Source organism: Cyrtonyx montezumae, unplaced genomic scaffold (assembly GCF_038088225.1).
Source record: "Cyrtonyx montezumae isolate F1298 unplaced genomic scaffold, pur_monq_1.0 scaffold_3, whole genome shotgun sequence".
Taxonomy (NCBI): domain Eukaryota; kingdom Metazoa; phylum Chordata; class Aves; order Galliformes; family Odontophoridae; genus Cyrtonyx; species Cyrtonyx montezumae.
Genome location: NW_027072034.1, coordinates 37,723,267 through 37,743,775, shown reverse-complemented (window position 1 = coordinate 37,743,775; position 20,509 = coordinate 37,723,267).

Below are 20,509 nucleotides of genomic sequence, written 5' to 3'. Positions count from 1 at the left end.
CACCTGGGAAAAAAAACAGATCCATTAGAGTACTGTTCATATGAATCTTAGCATGAAAGAATGAGACATAAGGAAATATGTTTGTATTTTTCTGCATATGCACAATATTCTTCCTAATAGCAAGAATGTATTTCTATACTAAGACAACGTGTATACAATGATTTAATTTAGAACTCTATTTTTACAGTCCTGTTTTCTGGATTATGTTGAGTAGGTTGCTTCCCTTCCCTACCTCAGCCAGGAAATCACCATTTTGAAGAAATTTGATAGCAGAACTTATACTAAAGATAACACATGGACTCTGATTAACTACAGCCTGCATGTCTTCCATTGTCACTCTGCAGAAGACTTGAGATGGGAGCAATAACAACTTTTTGAAAGGTGAGAGGACTTGCAGAGATGGCAGACTGAGGCTTCTTATGGCAGTGTGTGCAGGGCAAGACAAAACAGGCAGAGACTGAAATAAGAGAGGTTCAGATGGGGTGAAGAGAGCAATCAATGAAAATACTTGGACAACAACTTAATTTGTTCCTGTTCATTTCCCCATGTAGAGCAGATTGCCCTGACAGGCTGTGCCATCTCCGTCCTTGGTGGATTTCAAGCTGAACCAAGTCTTCAGCAGCCTGGTCTGAACGCATAGATGGACAAGCTTTGGGCAGGTACTTGGGTTTGAAACCTCCTGATGCTCCTTCCCCTGGATTATCCTACAAGGAAAGAAGGCGGTGTAACTGCCTTGCTGGGATGCAAACTGGCTGATGGCTCCATGCAAGAAGGACAAGAGCAGCTGTCATGGGGACTCCCATTTCTCCACTAGTGTTGGATTGTTTCTGCAGAGTTCTTTGCTGCTTGGGTGCTTTGGGATCAGAGCTAGACTGAAGGTCATTGCAGTGAGCTGCAGGGTTTATATACAAATCTATCAGAGGAGGTGGATAGTATTGCATGACAATCTGCCTAAGAATGAATTGGGGGAAGGAGTTCAGACACGTGGACATGAGAAAAAATGGAAATAGGGAAAGAGTCCTGTACTGAAAAAATATATATTCCTAATGTACTGCTTCCATAGCTCTACTTTGTCAAAGGAACTTTCACACTGTGTACCTTCTGTTCCTTAGGTTTCAAAATGCAAAGATCTAAAAAGATATCTCATTGTCCTTCAGTTCTCCACTTTTGGTAATGTTCTTTCATGTAAATCAGTTGAAATCCTGCTTCCAGTGATGTGGAAACATTTCCCCCAACTTCAGCCATCAGAATAGTACTTCTGAGTTCCTGCAGCCTGGAACACCTGTACAAAAATGCACAGTAAGTACAGTAAGGCACATTCACAGCTTAGGACATGGGGGATTCGGTACATTAGGGCAGCATTCTCAGCTTTTACACTGAAAGCATCTCTATATGACAGCTTTATTATAGTTTGCTTCCTTCACCATATAAGACAACCTGTGAATTTTGGCAAAATCAGGTTTTCATAGAAAGAATGTTATCAACTGCAAATAATATTTTAAATTGTCATATTTTGGAACATATAAAAATGACTTTCTTTATTTTGTAAATTTGCCTAAAATTCTACTAAATCATTTTTCTTTTGCTATACTATTTCATCAAAGTGCCAGGAAGTGTCACTGTGTATGAAGAGGCACAAACAAATACTGGGGCCCAGCAGTGAGCAGAGTAATGGCTTTGACTTAAGAAGAGAAATCTAATTTGCAAAGATTTAATAAGAAGCTGCTATCTTCATTTTAAGATCACTTCAAATGGCCACTCACAAAGCAAACATGATGACTTCAACATTTTCTGCCTCCCAAATTCAGAATTTTAAGAGGAAAAGAGACAGTGCTTACAAATACAATTCACACAAAACTGTTTGGAGTGCCTATTGTTTGGTTTCTGAATGAGAAAAGAAAATAAATTTCTGTGAAAACAGAAATTCTAAAGAATCATAACTGGACTTGAGAATGTTGCTTAAAATATCACTATGATATAGTGATATCTATGTAAATGGCAGTGGTACTGTTGGCATTAATGCTGCTTCTTTATCTCAGAGTACTTTAATGGAAGAGAGACTAATAAGCCTTGAAAGGAGACTTGCAATTGTTTGTAAGAAATGCAGGAAATGTGAAGGGAATTGAAGTTGTTCTGCTGTGTGCTTTAATAGCAGAAGTTCTCTTTATCCATAACCTTTTTTGTGCTGTTAGTAATTAGCAATTTATTATGCTGAGAATGAATCACTTCTTTCTGACTTATGATTAGTCTAATTAAACCCAATCATTAATGTAAAAACTCTGCATGCGAGAGATGCTCCATACCTGATCAAACAATTATTTTGGAAGGTGCTGATCTTCTTATTACTATTCAGGACATTATTTGGTTGATTGGAGATGTGGTAATGGCACAGCATTCTTAACAAAGTAATGGAGATGAATGACTCTGAAGTTTAGAATGATATTTCTGCACTGCTGCTTCAATGAAAGCTATGCAAAAACTGCCTTACAGTGATGACAGGAAATATTTGTCAAATTAGCATGTAGTTCTCCCTGATTCCAATAGAACTATAAGATTTAAATGAATGGTGTCTGAATTTTAGTAGTACATCCATAAACATTGCAACACATTTTGTCACTATATACACTGTAACTCTTAAAATTGCACAGCTGTATAGCTTATTTTCCTGAAAAAGTGAAAACAATCATATCCTTTGTTTTTCTACACATATTCCCAACCTGTTATAACTAGATTGTTCATAGATATATTTTCTATGTATCAAGATTAGTTTGTTGTTAGACAAGAAGACTGCTTGAGTAGTGAGGAGTTTCTTCGTGCCAGTAAGGAGTTTCTTCCGACAGTAAGTGTCGGGCTCCCAGCTAATAACTAAATAAAAGGAAGGAAGATTTGGATTAGATGTCAGGGTTTTTTTTTTCACTGAGAGGATGGTAAGGTACTGGCACAGGCTGCCCAGAGAGGTTGTGGATACCTTATCCTTGGAAGTTTTCAAGGCCAGGGTAGATGGAGTCCTGGGCAGCCTGGTCTAGTACTTGATCTAGTGTCTGGCAACCCTGCCTGTGGCAGGGGTGTGATGATGACAGCCTGGCAACCTGAAGATCCTTGAAGTCCCTTCCAACCCAAGCAATTCTGTGATTCTATGACTGCTGTGGGGGGTTGCCACTGGGAGGATCTGATGTTGAGCGTCCTGTGGGGTGTGTGTGGCAGTTGAGTTTGGCGAGATACAACAGTAGATGGGCTGCCTGAGGTGGAAAGACATTTCATGAAATTACATGTAAACATTATTGTCTCAAAGGTGTGACAATGATGACACTTTGCATAGGGGATTGTCAATCCTTTCAAGGCACCTTGTAAGCAGCAAGGGTGACTACATCCCATAACTTCCATGCAGCATGGAGATTTCTCCAGTCATCTCTTTGGTATATGTTAACCAGAAAGGCAGGAAAGGCACTTGAAGATACAGGATCATCACTTGCACAGAGAAGTGGCCTACAATCAACTGTTCTGAAATAGCTGTTGGGTATGAAGTAGGTCCCCAAAGGATGGCTTCACATTTCATGGCTCCCAACTTTCCCATGTGAAAGGTTGTGCCAGATGGATAAGTCTAGCTATTAGGTTAAATTTTGGCCTTTATGATATTGTCATACCCTTTCACAAGCTTTTTATTTCTCTTCCAAGTTAATAAAAAAACTCACACAAGCAAAAAGTGTGATTCAGACACTGTGCTTACCTTTGATAAAGGAAAACGGCTGAATGCTTGAGCACATTAACAACGAAAAATGTAAAAAGTCTCAAGGATATATTCTTTATGCATCAGACATTAATTAAATACTGGTAAAGAGTAAGTGGAAAAGGATTAATCCTGTGAGCAAATAAAATACCCATTCTGGAGATATTATTATTGGATCTTCATATAAAACATCTGTTACCAGTCGTTGTCATATCAGATGGAAGAGAGATGGGGTTAGACTCTGAATTGTTATACCTATTTTTATGATTTCTGCTGAAAGTAAAACAAATACCTTGTAGAAAAGTGATTATTTGACTTTATATTTGACATCTGATCAGCAATTTTAATTCAGTAATGTAATAGTGATCAGAGTTCTGAAGGTTTTTTTAGTCTGACTGCCCATAACAAGGGCAGTACACATCCCAGCCAGAGATATCTTGTCAGCTGTGTATGTACATTATTTCCAGGTTTTGAATCCAGTCTAGAATAATCCTCTGAAATGCAGGAAAGGATCAGAATAAGTATTGCTCAGAGAGGGCAAATGAAATATTCAAAAGCTAAGCACTTACCAAAAATACAGATGACAAATCTGTGTTCTGTTTGAAGCAGCCCCAGTGCCTGCTGAAGTGAGGACAGGGTGAGCTGGAAGAATACAGAAGCTCAGGCTGCAACCTGCCCCACATCCTGGAAACACAAAAAGAACGAAAGATGCTGCTTAAACCTCAAAGCAGCTGTAGTTTAAGGCACTTGTTAAATTAGAGGTCCAGATTTACACCTGTACAAAACTACTCCCCTCATATCATGGAAGTGTGATATGTCAGTGACAATTTGCTAAGCTGTGATTACGTTTATGGCAGTATTTCTATTCTGCACATGGAAATGGAAATTCTTAAAATTTCTTGAGATTTTTGTTTATTTATTTGTTTGTGGTTTTGTGGGTTTTTTGTTTGTTTTTGTTTGTTTATTTGTTTTTTGGGGGGGGGAGAGACAGAGGTGGGGAAGGATGGTGATGGGGTGATGGTAATGGTTGTAAATAAAATGGTGTACAAAATATTTACTTTTGACAGACATCTACTTGTTAACAGAAGAAATGTTCTGTTAGAAAATTCAATTGTAGCTATGCCATGAACATTACCTCACTATGAAAATCTAATTGGATCAAATAGATGAAATTGTGTTAAAACTTTAGTGCTGAAGCAGCACATGGACAGCCAAAGGTACCAATGTTCATGATGGTAGCAGCACTACCTCTCTGAAAGGCAGGTTCATGTGAGCAAAGGGGGTCATTACTAGTTTAAATCATCTGTAGGGGTATTGTTCTAGCTTTCAGGTGTCTTATTTGATTGTACTTCTTTTTTATTTCTTGTTCTATGCTTCTCATTATCTGTGTATGAGATCAGATCCACTGTTTGAGCTGTAGCTTAATGGCTTTCATCATTTGTGTAATAGAGTTTTCAGTACTCATAAAAGTGTGCTGCTGGGAGCTACTGTTGATGTCATAGATTACAGTGTCTAAAACTTGTATGTGTACTAGTGTTAGCAAGCTTTGTCTAGAAATCTCATCATCTTCTCAAATAGACGTCTACAGCACAAGAGTTGCTCTCTAAGTCTGTTATTTCTCCCCTCTGTCTAGGGTAAGTAGAGACAATCCATTTGATCTGACATACGTCTGCAGTCTGGATTACTACACTGAGATGAGCCTCACCTCGACAATTTCTGGAAGAGTTTACTGAACTGAAGAATCATCTGTTGCATTTAATATGCAGTTTGTTATATGCAGTATGGCTCCATTGATCATCTGTCATATTTATGTTCCTAACTAAATACAGTGCATAGACTTGGATTTCCAGTGCAAATACCCTTTATTAAAATACCATAATTATTTTCATCCATATTTTGTTATTTATTTCCAATCCACTTTGTTTGGCCAGACTTTGTACCATCCTAGGTTTTGGAATATTCACATACAAAACAAAAAAGAAGAGTGAGACTGACAAAGAGAATTAATTCGAAAATTAAAGCAGACATTTCCGAATCTCTCTTAAAGTGATATTGCCTCAGTTTGAATCATACATTCACTTAGTATTGCCTAGAGACAGTTGATCACGCAGATATTATGAGGAAATTGAACTCCATGAGATCCTTCTAATGGTGCAGATTCTATTGGAAGTCAAGTATTTATGTCACAGAGCTGTAGGAGAAACTAAGAATGTGTCCCAGAAGACATCCTCAGCAAAGGGAAATTAGAGACAAACAATTAGAAAGTGAAGCTTCCTATGAGCTCAATTAAAAGACTACTTTAATTTTGTAAACCTCACCTCCCTGACTGACCTAACTGATGGAGACAGAGAGCTTCCTCCAGAGGGCAATTCAGAGTATATAAATCTCTATTCTCACTCAGTGGAGTTTCCACAGACTAAAGGATAGCCAGTAATTTTTAGTAACAAAAATCATGTGGAACAACAGTCCTCATGAGAAAAGAGAAATGGTGTTGGCACTAGGTTTTGTAATCCATCCTAAAGTGAGTAGGACTTATTTCAGAGAGCTCTCCCCTGAAACTGAGGAAGAAGTCTCAGGAGCAATCTGAGTCATAGTGTTTAAAAGTTGCAAAATTGAATACTAACATTCAAGTCCCTCAGCTCTCTAATCACTTATCATTCCTAACTCTACTGAGTAATGTGGTGCACATTTTCAGCTCTCCTTTTCCATTCTTGAGTAGGTCAGCCAATGTAGTTCAGCTTAAAGCAATCATAAACCTTAATGTAGGTTGATATCTCCATTTTTGATGTCACTTCTAATTCTTGTTTATTCCAAGATTTTGAAGCGTTTGACTGTAGTTACAGAATGCAGGAACACAGTATCATAGAATATCCCAAATTGGAAGGGAACCATAAGGATCATCACATTCAACTCTTGGCTCCACCCAAAAATCAGACTGTATATCTGAGAGCACTGTCCAAACACTTGTTGGGCTCCAGTGTCTTCGCCACTTGCCCTGGGAGTCTATTCCAGGGCCTGACCTCCCTCTGATATGGAATCTTTCCTTAAACCCCAACCTGACCCTCCCCTGACACAGCTCCACATTGTTCCCTCAGATCCTGTCTCTGTCATCTCTGAGCAGAGAACAGTGCTGCCCCTCCATTCTCCTAGCATGTTATATCTGTGTGCCATGAGACAAATGTCACCTAAAAGTCAGATTTCAAATATGTTAAAATCTAGTTGTCATTTTCATCTTTTTATAAAACCTTCATAGAGAACAACTACTTTTTTTCCTAATATGAGTTAATTATTACAACATTTATGGGTCCCTTCTTGCAGGCTTCATAGCCTCCTTTACTAAGGGAAGGATTGCCTTCAAAGACCAAGCTTTCTAATTTATTAAAGTGTTGTTAGATAAAGAGTTTACTATAGGGAGATTAAGAATCAGTTGTTTTTCAGGGTAAGCCAAGTGAAAGGACCGTGACGCATCATAGCATTGGCATGCTTGACTGAACATTCCAAATCCTGTTTTTTTGCTTACTTGTATCTGAAAATCTGTGTTGGCTCAGTGCAGGCCATTTTTGTGTTGTTGTAATAATTCGATCCCTATTAAACTTGTTATTTCTGAATAATCTATACAGAGAACAAAAAAACATTAGTAAGTGCTTATGGTCTTGTCTGACCTGGATTAGACAGCCAGCTTGTATTCCTAAATGGGAATGTTTTTATGGGCTAAATCACTTATTTCTATTGGCAAATTTTAAATAACCTGTGAATTATTGTAAGGTTGAGGTACAAATAACTGTGTCATAATATGGCATCTCTCAGCTCTCTCAGGTCAATTTGATCAATATTACAAAATACTTGAATGAAATAAAACAATAGTGTCATACCAGTGCACTATAATTCATTGTGCATGGGAATTCAAACATATTAAAGAAAACAATAGTTTTATGATCTATATTTCTGTAAGTAAATTTACTGAGATAAAAAGACATTTCTAAAGGGCAGGTTTTAAATGCTTGAACTTGACTGCACATTATGCATTTGAAAATGTTCACTCAATTCAGAGGGGAAGGGATGCACAATGTGCACTTTAGTTAAAATCCTGAATTATTATTACTTCACTGCCAGCCACAACATCCTTGTGTTTTATTGTCATTTCTAGACAAATGCAGGGAGACGTCTCCCTGCCCAAAGCACTTACAGAAAGCCTATGGCCATGATCCTACCACTGATAGCACACAGTAGGCATGTTATCTCTAAGTGGAGTGTCCTTGAATCCAAAGGGTAATTTGAGGATGAATCAATCAGTTTGTATGCTGTAATTTCAAATACTGTGAACCTCAGTCTTGAGTTTTGCTCCAGCTGATCTTTTACCATTGCCTTCTAAGGCTGCAGGATGAGCCTGAAGTCATGTAAAGTACATAAAAAGGACTAAAGGTGAGACGTAAATAAATTACAAAGGGCAAGAATTAATTATACCAAAGCCAGACATAATGAAGCATTATTTTGAAGAAATTCATGAATAGAGTTACAAACCAGAGGTGGGCTAATAAGAGTATTTTTTTCTCATGGAAAATCTATTTCAAACTCTGTTGAAAATCTGTTTCAAACTCTGTTCCTCTCTAAATTAAAGAAAAAGTTGACTTCCTAAACTTTCACTGAGCTAAAAGAAACTCCAGAATATCTCTGTTCAGAAAACAAGGATTTCATAGAAACACAGAATTGTTTGAATTGGAATAGATCTTTAAGATCATCTAGTTCCAACTCCCCTGCTATAGGCAGGGACAGAGACACCTCCCACTAGAAAGAATGCATCTCATCAAAATAAAATAATAGACTAGAAAAGCATTTAAGTGACTTTCCATATACTAATTACGATACTAAAATGCATCTGAAAATAAACATAGTTAATGCATTTCTTATGTTCAGTTTTAACAGGAAAACATGATGAAACAGGATACTAGCTTCAAGAGATTTGTGTTTCAATGGACAGCATTCTCATCACTTGAGTTTCAGTAATACTAAGTCCTGGATCAGTCACTGAGGATCTTCTTACGGCTTCATATTCAAAAAGCATAAAACATCTTCATCTCCTTTGCCTCTGCCAGATTTGAACATGAGAGCTCTATAATACTTTTCACACTATCCAAAGGTGAGAACCAGAATAGTCTGGACATCTTTGGGACATGGTTCAATGCAAACAGAATCTATCTATGTGTTGTGAACTTGGGATGTACTGTGCTCCTTCATGGTGTGTTTGTCCAAAATCCTATCTTAAAGTCTGCACTGATGCAACCAAGACCAATCAAGCAAAACAGTTAAATACCAGCTTGTTTTCAAGTACCTATTATATTTCCATGCCTTCAGTAGTATTCTGTATTTACTAAGACATAACTGCACTGTTCCTCACAGAGGAGAAAATGTGACTGGTAAAGTCAGGAAGAAACATCAAGACCACTTTTAATTTCTATCTTACTTTGTTTATCGTAGAAGTAGTTGGCGGGGTGAGGAAGTCACCTAAATTAGCTTACATAATGCTCAGTGGATACACCTGTATTAGTGCTTCAGTTCAAAATGAAGCTGAGGTTTGGAAGTGAATTTTCTAAATTTCCCACATACTAAACACTTGTTCTTGTCAATAAACTGTTCTTAGCACTTACACATATTCTGAAGTGAAATGAAAATGAAAGATGAGCCTAAGGCATTCTTCAGTAGATGCTCAGATGCCACGATCAAGCTAGAATTAATCTAAAAAACTATTTGAATAAGGATGTGCAGTTTGGATATTAGGTCTACAGGATCAACTTTCGCTGTAGCAGTTGGATTCTATTGTGCCACTCATTACTGTGTGCATGTGTTAACTTGATTTGAAGGTGAAGTTTTATTTTTTGGAGCAATTTATCAATCTGCGATTCTAAGTTTCATATGTAACTTAAACCTTTGATCTGAAATAAATAAACACTAGTGCTTGGAATTTGCCTCTTTAATAAAAACTCCGGAATAAGCAAAACTTACTGTTTGCACTATGTAACTTTTGATCTGGTTCTAAGATAAATGTGTGTCCATGTGGAATCCAGCTTTGACAAGAAATCTGATGTAAGAATGAAATGATAAAAGAAGGAAGCAGATACTCTTTGTTCCCAAGAAATAGTGTATTTTGTGTGAAAGAAAAGTGGCCTTTTTCTGATTGCACTGCAACCACTGAATTAATTGCTCTGGCAGACAAAGCAAGCTGGCTATGGGTGGGACAAAGGCAAACCACGTCCAGACACACACACTAAAACCAAACCAAAGCAAAAACAACCTTAAGTACTAGATATATATTTGAGTAACTTCAGAGCAAGAGGATCAGAAATCAGGAAAGAGGATTGCTCGAACCTCAAAGAATAAAAAGAGACCAGCTGGGACCAATTTTCAGATTATAATTACTATTTTGCCTGAATCACGTACTTCTTATTTGTGAAATTCATTATATACTGAAAACTTCTCTCCAATGCCTGCAACAATTTACCTCCATTACTGTCTCCCTGACAAGGTAATCTCCAAACCAGACGGATATGTGCTAAGTGTTTCAGACATGTATACTGCTAAGACACCATCATACTTGAGAGGTGTGAACATAGGTGTTGTGTCGTCTGATCTGTGTGAAGTCAAAGAAACCCAGTATCGATAGAAGTTTTTGTGAGCACAACTCAAGGCAAAAGGTTTGATATTTGTACTATCATTATAGGTGCTTACAGAGCCATAGAGATCTTAGGAGGACCACAGAGCAGGTCAGAGTCAGCCTTATGAAACTTTGTGAAAGAAATATTGGATAATAATAAATAAAATAGCAGATTATAAGAAATCTCTGGGAACGGGTGTCCCAGTGCTCATGTGGTACAGATTCCAGGCTTTCCAGCCTGTAAGATCCTCAGAAGCCACTGGCAGTGTACAACAGGTTTGAAACCAAGCTGCTGAATAGATGGTTTGCACTGTGCAGTCATTAAAGCACCTCCGCCTCTCAACTTCCATCAAGCTTAGCACCCATCTTGCTTAGTCACTCCCAATTTCTAATTGATTCTGTTTACATACTAGAAAAGTTGTATAGTTATACCAAAGAAGTACTAGTGATGCCCAGAGATGTGTGTGTGTTGCAGGAGTGAGGGCTATGATGGTGTCCATCATTGCCACAGCATAGTTGCTCCCTGCCAGCTCTCCAGTCTCAAGCTGAAAAGTGCACAACTAAAGGAGAAAGGAAGAAGCAGTAAACAAAGAAACAAAGCCTCAGCAATCTTCCTTCTTCCAGACTGCTGCCTGCTATGTCCTTTCTCAAAACATGTATACACTGCTGTAATTAGTACATTATTACTCATGGAAGGACTCCGTTTCTTTGGCGGGTCAATGCCCAACTGCTTTATGCCTTGAGAGGCAAGCTATTTATTTATTAGAACTGCCCTGCAGTCTGTCACTCCTGTTCTGGTACATTTTGTGCCATTCTCCAGCTGGCATAGTCATGATGCCACTTACTTTCAAAGATGACTTTAAAATCAGAAGACAAAATGTAAAAATCAATCATGTTACTGCAGTATCGAAGAACATGCTTTAGGCAAACTTCCGAAGGGTTGCCTAACATTTTTTATACTGCAAGCAAGAGCCTGCTCCGCACTTGTCTTTTGGGAAGTCTTTTTGCCTTTAAAAATTGCAAGCACTCTAAAATGTCCTTGTTGAAAATCCTGCAGTGCATCAGTTTGCCAAATGTATTAATATATTATTAGAATTAGCTTTCACACAGTGCTTTTGCTTTTATCTGTTGATCTGAAAGAATATTGCAAAAGGGGTCATCATCGTTATCTTCATTTATACTGTCCTATATCCTCCTGGTCATTTATTTTTCATAAGATCATCTGTAGAAGTTAGCAGGTAGAAGTGTCATACAGTTATCTGCTTCAGACTGTGCAAGGGAAACAATCTAGTGCCCACAGCACACCATGTAGCTCCATCTGCCTCCACTGGTGGAGTATCAGATGTGTGAAGTCATCCTGTGGCACTGGCAGCTTCCAGCAGAACTGCTCTGTGCAGTCTGTTTTCTGAAGAGATTTCATTTTACTATCTCCCCAGATACTGATACCAGCTTGTCACTGCAATCTGTCATTTTTATGTGGCTGCTTTATCTCACTGAAGTTGTGTATTACCATTCCTCTGATATAGTCTGTAATGCCTGTGGAATGAGCATCTTCAGGTGACCCCAAAACTGAAATCACAAGGAAAAGAATAATGGCCATTGATGGATCGGTGCTGTGCTTTTAAGGACCAAAAGGAAGTTAAAGGATATATTTTTGCACTTTATACATTTCTGCTGTTGCTACTATCCAGTCATTGTTAATACTCTCTAGTAGAAAAAAATATCTTTAAAGCATGAAGATGCTGATGAGAGTCGAGCCCTTGTCCCTGTGTCCCCATCAGCTCTTAACTAAACCGACATTTAGACTATCAGAAGGAACAGAAAGTCAGTTCTTGTGCCATGGAGAGAGGCATGGATCTTTTGGTAAAACCTGTATACATCTTCCTTACCTTTCTTCTGGTATGAGATCATGTATGTAATGAGTGAAGGGTTACTGCTGTGGGTTAGAAGCAAAAGCTTCGGAAGATTTACCAAAGATATGGTTTTCTGTAATTGGAACCTTCACTGAGGATGTAGATTTGGTTATATGTGGAGTCACTGTGCTTGGGAAATTCTTAAACTTTTAAGTGAGCTTGTAGTACTCAGCACTACTGATGCTTAATCTGTCCAGGCTGCATGGGAATTTTTTCCTAAGAGGAAAGATGGTCTTAGTGGAAAGACTGAAAATTTGTTTGTCTGTCACATCAAGATCTGGAATAAATCCTTCCCAAAATGTTACGGTTATCAGGCAAGCCAATAGACATACAGAGTTTTCCAGAGTATGGAAAAATGGATTAAATGCATGGCTCTGAAAACAATTGGAAAAAGGTGGACCTTTGAACTCTCTCACTCACTAAAAAAAAGTGGTTAGTTTCTGTTGTCTACTGGAAATGCTGTATGGCCTCTGCTAGCTTCACTGGTACACCTTAGAACTATCCAAGAGAATTGTTCTCAACTTTCAGTGTCTGGGAGTATCCTCGTAACTGTTTAATCTACTAATACAGACATAAAATCAGCGACTATACTATGGTTTGGGTAAGTCTCTAATATCATTTCCTAAAACAACCAGATTTTCATAATTTTCCTTTAAAATATATTCTACAATATGCATTAGTATGAAAATCTGATTGATTAGACGTTATAGTAGTACTTGTTAAGTTCTTTATAGAACGATACGGTTGTTCAGTATGGCAAAATAACCTACACCAAACTGCACATCTAAGAGAAAGATGAAATATATATATATTATATATATATATAAATATATAAAGATATTAAGATATTATAAAAATATAAAGATGAAATATATATATATATATTTACGGGGGAAAAAAAACCCAAAAAACAGAAAATAAAACCTCCATCAACAATAAAAGAAATAAAAACCAAATCAAGACAAAAAAAATAACCTTCAAAGCCTTCCCCAATATTTTGAACATTGCTGACTCTATCTACTTAGCCAGATTTTGGAAACATTAACACTAAAACTCCTGATATGAACGTTTCTGATCCTACACTGTGACAAATACAGGTATTTTTGGAAGGACAAAACATAAGCTATGGTTTGAAGTATTAAAAGTGCTTTCCTTTTAAGCTTACTGAACAAAGCTGTAATTGCAGAGAGCTGGGCCATTAGTTATTACACTGTAAAATCAAACGTCAGAGGTCATTCCCTGGCACTAACAGCTCTAGGCACACTTGTTCAATGAACTCTGTTTTCCTGCTGAGTAATTAATTATGTGATTGTGTCTGCTTGAAATTAACAGTGTCCTGCCCTTCTTCACATGAAGAGATCAAATGCTCCCACGTGACTAGCAAGTACTCCTCTAAATGAGGGTGCCTGTAGAAATAATTAGTTTACTTTAGTGTGCAATATTAATAGTACCTGTTTTCAGCACACATGTTGTGAAACTTCGCTTCTAATTCCTCTTTTTTAAACTGAGTTTTCATTAAACTCAAAGCAATATAATAATTCGAGAACAGCGTAACACAGAAGGCATGTTTTAAGTGTAAACAATAAATGTTAAAAATGCAGTGGTTTGAATGCTGCACGTAAATCTTGACTATGCATACCAAGTGTGCACTCATGTCTCATCAGAAATTAGACCCTTTCCTTGAGCACCCCATGCTTTGCAACCTCAGAGCCCATCCAGCCACAGAGGGAGGACCCTGCACTGGCAGAAATAAATCATAAAATCATAAAATGGCTTAGATTGGAAGGGACATTAAAGCCCACCCTGTTCCAACATGCAGCAGCAGGCAGGGCTGCTCCCCACAAGCTCAGGCTGCCCAGGGTCCTATCCAACCTGGCCTTGAGCACCTCCAAGGATGGGGAACCACAGTTTGCTTCAAATGGGACAGCACACATAATAAGGAAGTCTTCAGAAGAAGAAAATGAATACTAACCTTTCTGATAACATGCTGCAAATTGATTTCTCTGTTCCATAACTCCATCACAGCTTTTGCTGTGTTCTTGTAACCCATAATTATCTTCTGATTTTTCCTTTCAGACCTTGAAATGACTAACAGTAACTGAACATTTAGCCACCTGATGTTAATTTAGTTGCAGGAATACACACTAATACTGCATATGTAGCTCTGAAGATGAAATTCAGGACAGAAATCTGAATTCCCTGCATATAGTAAAATCCAGTTGTATTAAGCAGACAAAGAAACAAACACTTGGCTTTGGAGATAGTTACACTCACCAAATTGGTGCAAACACAATTCTAGAAATAAATAGGAGAGGACATTTTCGTATTTCTGGAAACTGGCCGCTGTTGGAACCTGTTAAGTAAAAGTGACATCAAGGATTTACCATCCACTCTATTTCATGCAGTAAGAAGGATATGGAAATGTGTGATTTGAGGATAGATGTGGAGGTATATAATTAACCCTCACGTATGACCGACAGAATTCTACTTCACAACTATGTAGATTTATGGAGTGAACCTGACTTCTACAGAATCTTTCCTGCTTCTCTGAAAATGAAAAATAACAGCAGTATTTTCACTCAGACATGAAAATCTTGCACAGACACTGAAGACAAAATGCCAAACATAATTGCTGTCAAAGCTGACAGGCACCTTGACCACATGCCATCCATACAGAACCATCAGCAGACCCAGGCAGTAGGACTGATGAAGGGACAGTACAGTGACAGATGTCCAGACAAAGAGTCAGTGGTGGCCTGTGCTTTGTAGTAGGAATGCTGCTGGCACCACTGCAAGAGAAAGAAGATGAGGGGGCAAATGAAGGTGCATTATTGTTTCTTTCTTGGTACAGCCATGAGACTTTATGTGCACACAAAATCTCTGCTGAAGCCATTGATGGCTAATTTGCATCAGGGCAGCAGGAAGTCGGAAGAATATGTTGTATTTCTTTTGGGGACTGTCTAAACAGAGTAGGACATGTAACTGAGCCACACTGACATTATGCAAGACAAAAGCCCCTGCATGTTTGCAAGCATACGTCGCATAAAGTCTTCCAGACACATCCTGCTTACTCTGAACCAGCTCAAACTGGTGGAGACGGCCATAGGGAATCACAGCATTCCCTTTTGCTTTAACATAGGTTGCATTGCTGCTCCTTAAATGCTGACGTGTTCTTTGAACACTTGTCTCCTCTGCCAAACAGCTGTGACAAAGTCTTAAAAAATATGCAAGGAAGCTGAGGCCAACACACTTGCTTTGGAAAGGCAGTGGGAGAACAAGTTTTGCCTCATGCCTGTGTGATAACAAGAGTGTGGTGTCCATTCATAGTGACCCAACTAATTTTGAAGAGGTTTGTTTTTGTACATCTATCTTTGATAATTATTTCTTTCTACACTTTAAAGGCTGTATGTTTGTTCAGTTGCCACCAACAAGAGTATGAACTTGGAATTAACAGTGGTACAAAAGAAATTGATAGGTATGTCATAAATCCAGGAGAACTGCCAACACATTATTGTAAATATGTAAATACTTTGATATGTCAGCTCTTAGGAAGACTCTCAACTCCAAGTAAATGAACATGATTCAGTGATAGGATTTGTTAAGTCAGACTGTCGGTTGGACTTCATGATCTTGAAGTCTTTTTCAATCTGGATGATTCTATGATTACTAATTGACATTTACCTTCCAAGCAGGCTACTGAATCTGCATCAAAGTTTTTGATCAGACACTGAGCATGTGAAGAGAGGCTGAGCCATGTGCTGTGCTCAGGGATACTTGGAGAAGGCTTCTGCTGAGAGGGCAGATGATGATGTACAGAGGCATATGCCTGGATGGCAGAATCCCCTGTTGACAAGACAGTGACAGGGCAAGCACAGTGCTGTGCTCCTGGGCAGCTGCGGGTCTGGTAGATGCCTCATGTTTTGTCAGCTTGGACCACCTCTTGGGAAAACTCAGTCTAGTCGTCCATGTAGACACAACATCAGCTTCTGAATTTTATTGGCATTGGACTGGGGTAGCTCATGCTGACAACACTATGAATGTGGTGGGGGAATATTTGTAGGGGTTTCACACATTATTTTTCTCTCTTTCTGGTGATTTCAACAACATACAGAGGCATGAATTGATATTTACTTTTCTGTCGGTTCATGCAGATAATGAGATAGCAGCAGTATTGGTTCTCATGTGCTGGTACTTGGCAATATCTGAGGGTGAACAGGAGGCTGGAAATTCTCTTCCAAGTTCTGAGCCATCTTAACCACATATTGGTCAGTGAGAATGGCTGAATTCCTATGATCAGTTTACTGTAAAGAGATCTTCATGTTAATGACACCAAGATCCATACGTGTTGCAAAATTGTCTGAACTGAGGGAGAGTTATACAGAAATGGCATTCTCTCCCTTTTTTTTTTTCCATTGGAATATTCTGTACTCCTGAAGATAATTTATTATTTAAAGTGTCAGATGAATAAGCTCTTCAGGTTGCCTCATAACAAGAAAAGCTGCAGGAACGGCAGAAGCAGTGGATCTGAACAGTGCTTTTGTTGGACAATGTACAGCCATAATGATGAATGCTGAGAAAGCAGATTTACTAAGATGTGTACATATAATCTCCTGTCTGCCAGGTAACCTCCTAGCATTTTCTGAAATTTCTAAAGAGCACCTAATGTAATTTACTACCATGACAAGTCTTATCAAGTCAATGCAATGCAACATCATTTTCTATCTTGAGTACTTGTAGCTAAAAGTATTCATTCCAGTGTCGTGATGAAAATAAAACATTTTTCTTACATTTAATATAAGCATTAAGTCGAAACTATATACTGGACATCTAAATAAGCCATATATATCACGGTGTTGTGTACAATATGTAGTTCCATACAATTAAAATTCTCAGAGTTACTCATGTTGTGGAAATAATATTTATATTAAAACAACAAACTTTCATTTCTGAATACCAGAATTCTAGCTTAGTATTTTGCAAAATTCAGCATAAACAGCATTAGAAAGCCTATAATCAGTAGCATCAAAAATATAGAAATACTCTTTTCTCCAGCTGGGAACACTTGAGAAATAATTATATAAATAAAGAAATGCTGTGATTCTTGACACATTTGCTCAGGGACATTATAAAACATTAAGTTTCACTTGGGATGTAGATTGTCAGATCTTATAGTATACTTTGACACAATAGAAAGCATTTTCAAAATTACTGAAAATATCAAACATTGAAAATGATCTTATTTTCTTACAGATGAGACAGAGATAGCTGTGTGGGAATTGGAAAGTTTATCATTGCTATTATGAGCCTGGAATAAGTTTCTCTAGCATATATCTGTACACATTTTATAAAAAAAATATTCTGTAAGTGTAAGGGAAACACTGAAATATTGTGCAGATCAAGTTAGAGTTATAAATTCAGTAGAGTTCTATAGAGGCAGGAGGAATTCTAACACTGTTTTGTGGAGCCTTTTTGCTTACAAATAATATTCTACAATAAAATAAAATAAAATAAAATAAAATAATAAAGTAAAATAATAATAAAATAAATAAATAAAAAACAGAAGGAAAGCCCCTTCTAAAACAACAGTAGATAGCCTCAGCAAGCACTGAGAGGATTAAAAATCTGCCATAAAGATTGATAATTTCTGAGTGCATCATAATAAATATTTTTAGAGTCTGAGAGAAAATCAGTGATGTTAAAAAAAGAGATATGTCAATTAATTTTATATCCTATTCCAGACTTCTGAAGCAAGACTCCGTCTCTCCTCTGCCACCTCTTGTGTTTGCTGTCCTTACTTCACGTTGAATATGGTATGTTTCTGGGTAAGCAATTTTTTTTCATTTTATTAAAACTTTCATCTTAAAAGAAAGACACAAAATAAAATCAGCTGAAACATGAAATGTAAGTTTTGCATTTGTGAATGAGCATATTATTTTTTATTTTAAGAATACTATAAAACACTTTGCTACATGAGGAAGACTGGAAAAGTAAAATGACCACCCAGCCTTGATCTTATGGCTGTATGATCATTGTTCACCAGATGAGCTAAGAGAATAGCTTTTATCAGAAATAAGATATTTCACTCACAAAACAGCCTTAGAAGATGTCGTCATTCATTTTGCCAATTACTTTACCATATATTTCCTAGTGGAACCACAATAATCATCAATCTCTGGATATGAAGACTGGCCAGAACTGGCACAGAACACAGACAGGAATGGAGGACTGGCCCAGCTGAGATTTTGTCTGCAGTTGGAAGATTTTGTTTTAGAGACCACCATGGCAAGGAAGCAGCAAATTTCTTCAATTGCTACAATTTAAACAAAACATAAATTTAGATGGGAATTGCTACTTTTTTAATGGTTTTAGCTCTGCTTACAGTCCAGACATATCCAGTAGGCAATTATTTCTAATCTGGTAATCAACAAGTTTTGCTGTATCAACAGCAGTTTTAGTGTGCATCAAGTCAACAAAACCTGGCTACTGCTGCCATAACTGCTAGAACTGCTTGTTTGTTTGTGCTGCCAGGTGCCATGCACCTAAGAGAAAACATGGAGAAGAGAAATACCTAGAGGGAATTCCATGAAAACAGAACATATGAAATCAAAGTAAATCCTTTTTGCCACAGGGTAACAGAGGTGAAGCAATACATGGCATATAGCTCGACTTACAGGAAACTTGCCACAGTGCCACATGGAGTTCGCACAAACAAACTGAGGAATATTTAGATAAAAATATGATGAACACCAAACTCATGGGAAAACTCTACCTTGGAATTTATTAACAGAATCAGTCCTGAGTGAGTGATATTATCAGTATTTTTTTAAATGATCTAGAGGATTGAATAAATAATGTGTTTACTATATTTAAAGATAGCTGTACGCTGACAGTGTTGATAAGGAAACAGGATCAGAGTTCAACAGGATCCTGGTGCGCAGAGAGATGTTATACAAACAGAGAATGTACTATAAAATAAGGGCAAATTCCAGACCATGAACTCAGGTAAGAATAATTAACTGCACAAATACAGAACATGAAACAAAGGATTAAGTTAGACCTCTGCAGAATTACACTTAAAATTGTGATTCATAGTTTGAACAGAAGACAAAAGGATTCTGTAAGGGCAAATCCCATATGATTAATCACCCATAGTAATTAATAAACATTTATACTTAACAAGACATACGGAGTAATCCTGTTCCTTTCAGTACTGACTTTTGCTAATTGCAGCACTGTTGAGCACTGATCAATGAAATTCAAAGATAGGAACCATTTGAAAAGCTTTCCAAGCAATATGTCCCAGAAAGACAAACAAGAGTGAGAAGAGTTCTAGAAAACAGGCTGAGGAAAATCTGAGTGAGCTGGATATTATTGCTCGTTTCTTAATTAATTCCAGGATGAGAATTAAGGTTTCAGGTTCTGAAATTGGGAAATTGAATCATTTAAAGGAAAATACCTAAGGGCTCTGCTGTAGATGAAAAGGCTTCCCTCTTTTCTCAGAACCTCAGTGAAACAGTTAAAAATGTGCCCAAGTGGCCGTTCTATTTTTTTTATTTTTTTTAATTCTCTGTTGATGCCCCTCCTTATGCTCTGCCGAAACATCTACAACTTTTATTGATATTCCATCTTTATAGTTACTAGGAAAATCTTCATATCTTCATGTTGTCACAACAGTGGGAAATGTCTCTTTAATTTGATTCCCTGAATCCAGAACTTTCTTCTTAACTTCAGTTAGAAAATCTGCCAGGTACTGATAATATTGTCAGCAGCAATAATTCTTGACTTCTGATCCAGCACCACTAATTGAAAGAAGTGATCCCCTGCTCAAAGGAGTTGTTTCAATCTGTCCCTGAGCTGAAGCAGTCATTTTTGCACCGTGTTCCTTTCACATAACAGCCAGAGATGATTTCTTTGTCTTATAAGTAACATGAGAATCAGAGAACAATAGAAAACTTCACCTTCATCCCATTCTGCATAAACTGTACGTCATGTGAAGCTGCCAGAAATGTGAGGTACATCTTGAATTCACAGAGCCTGTGGAGTACAATCCTACCTCCTCAGTGGAAGAAAGACAGTATGTCCTGATTCCTTGTCTGCAGTCTAACAGCTTCCCCTCAGTCTGTTGTAGCAGGGGTGATTTCTAAGACACAGACACACACCTGGGAAACACACTATTTCTTTGCTAGCGTACAAAAGACTGGGTAATAGGCTGCAGATTTT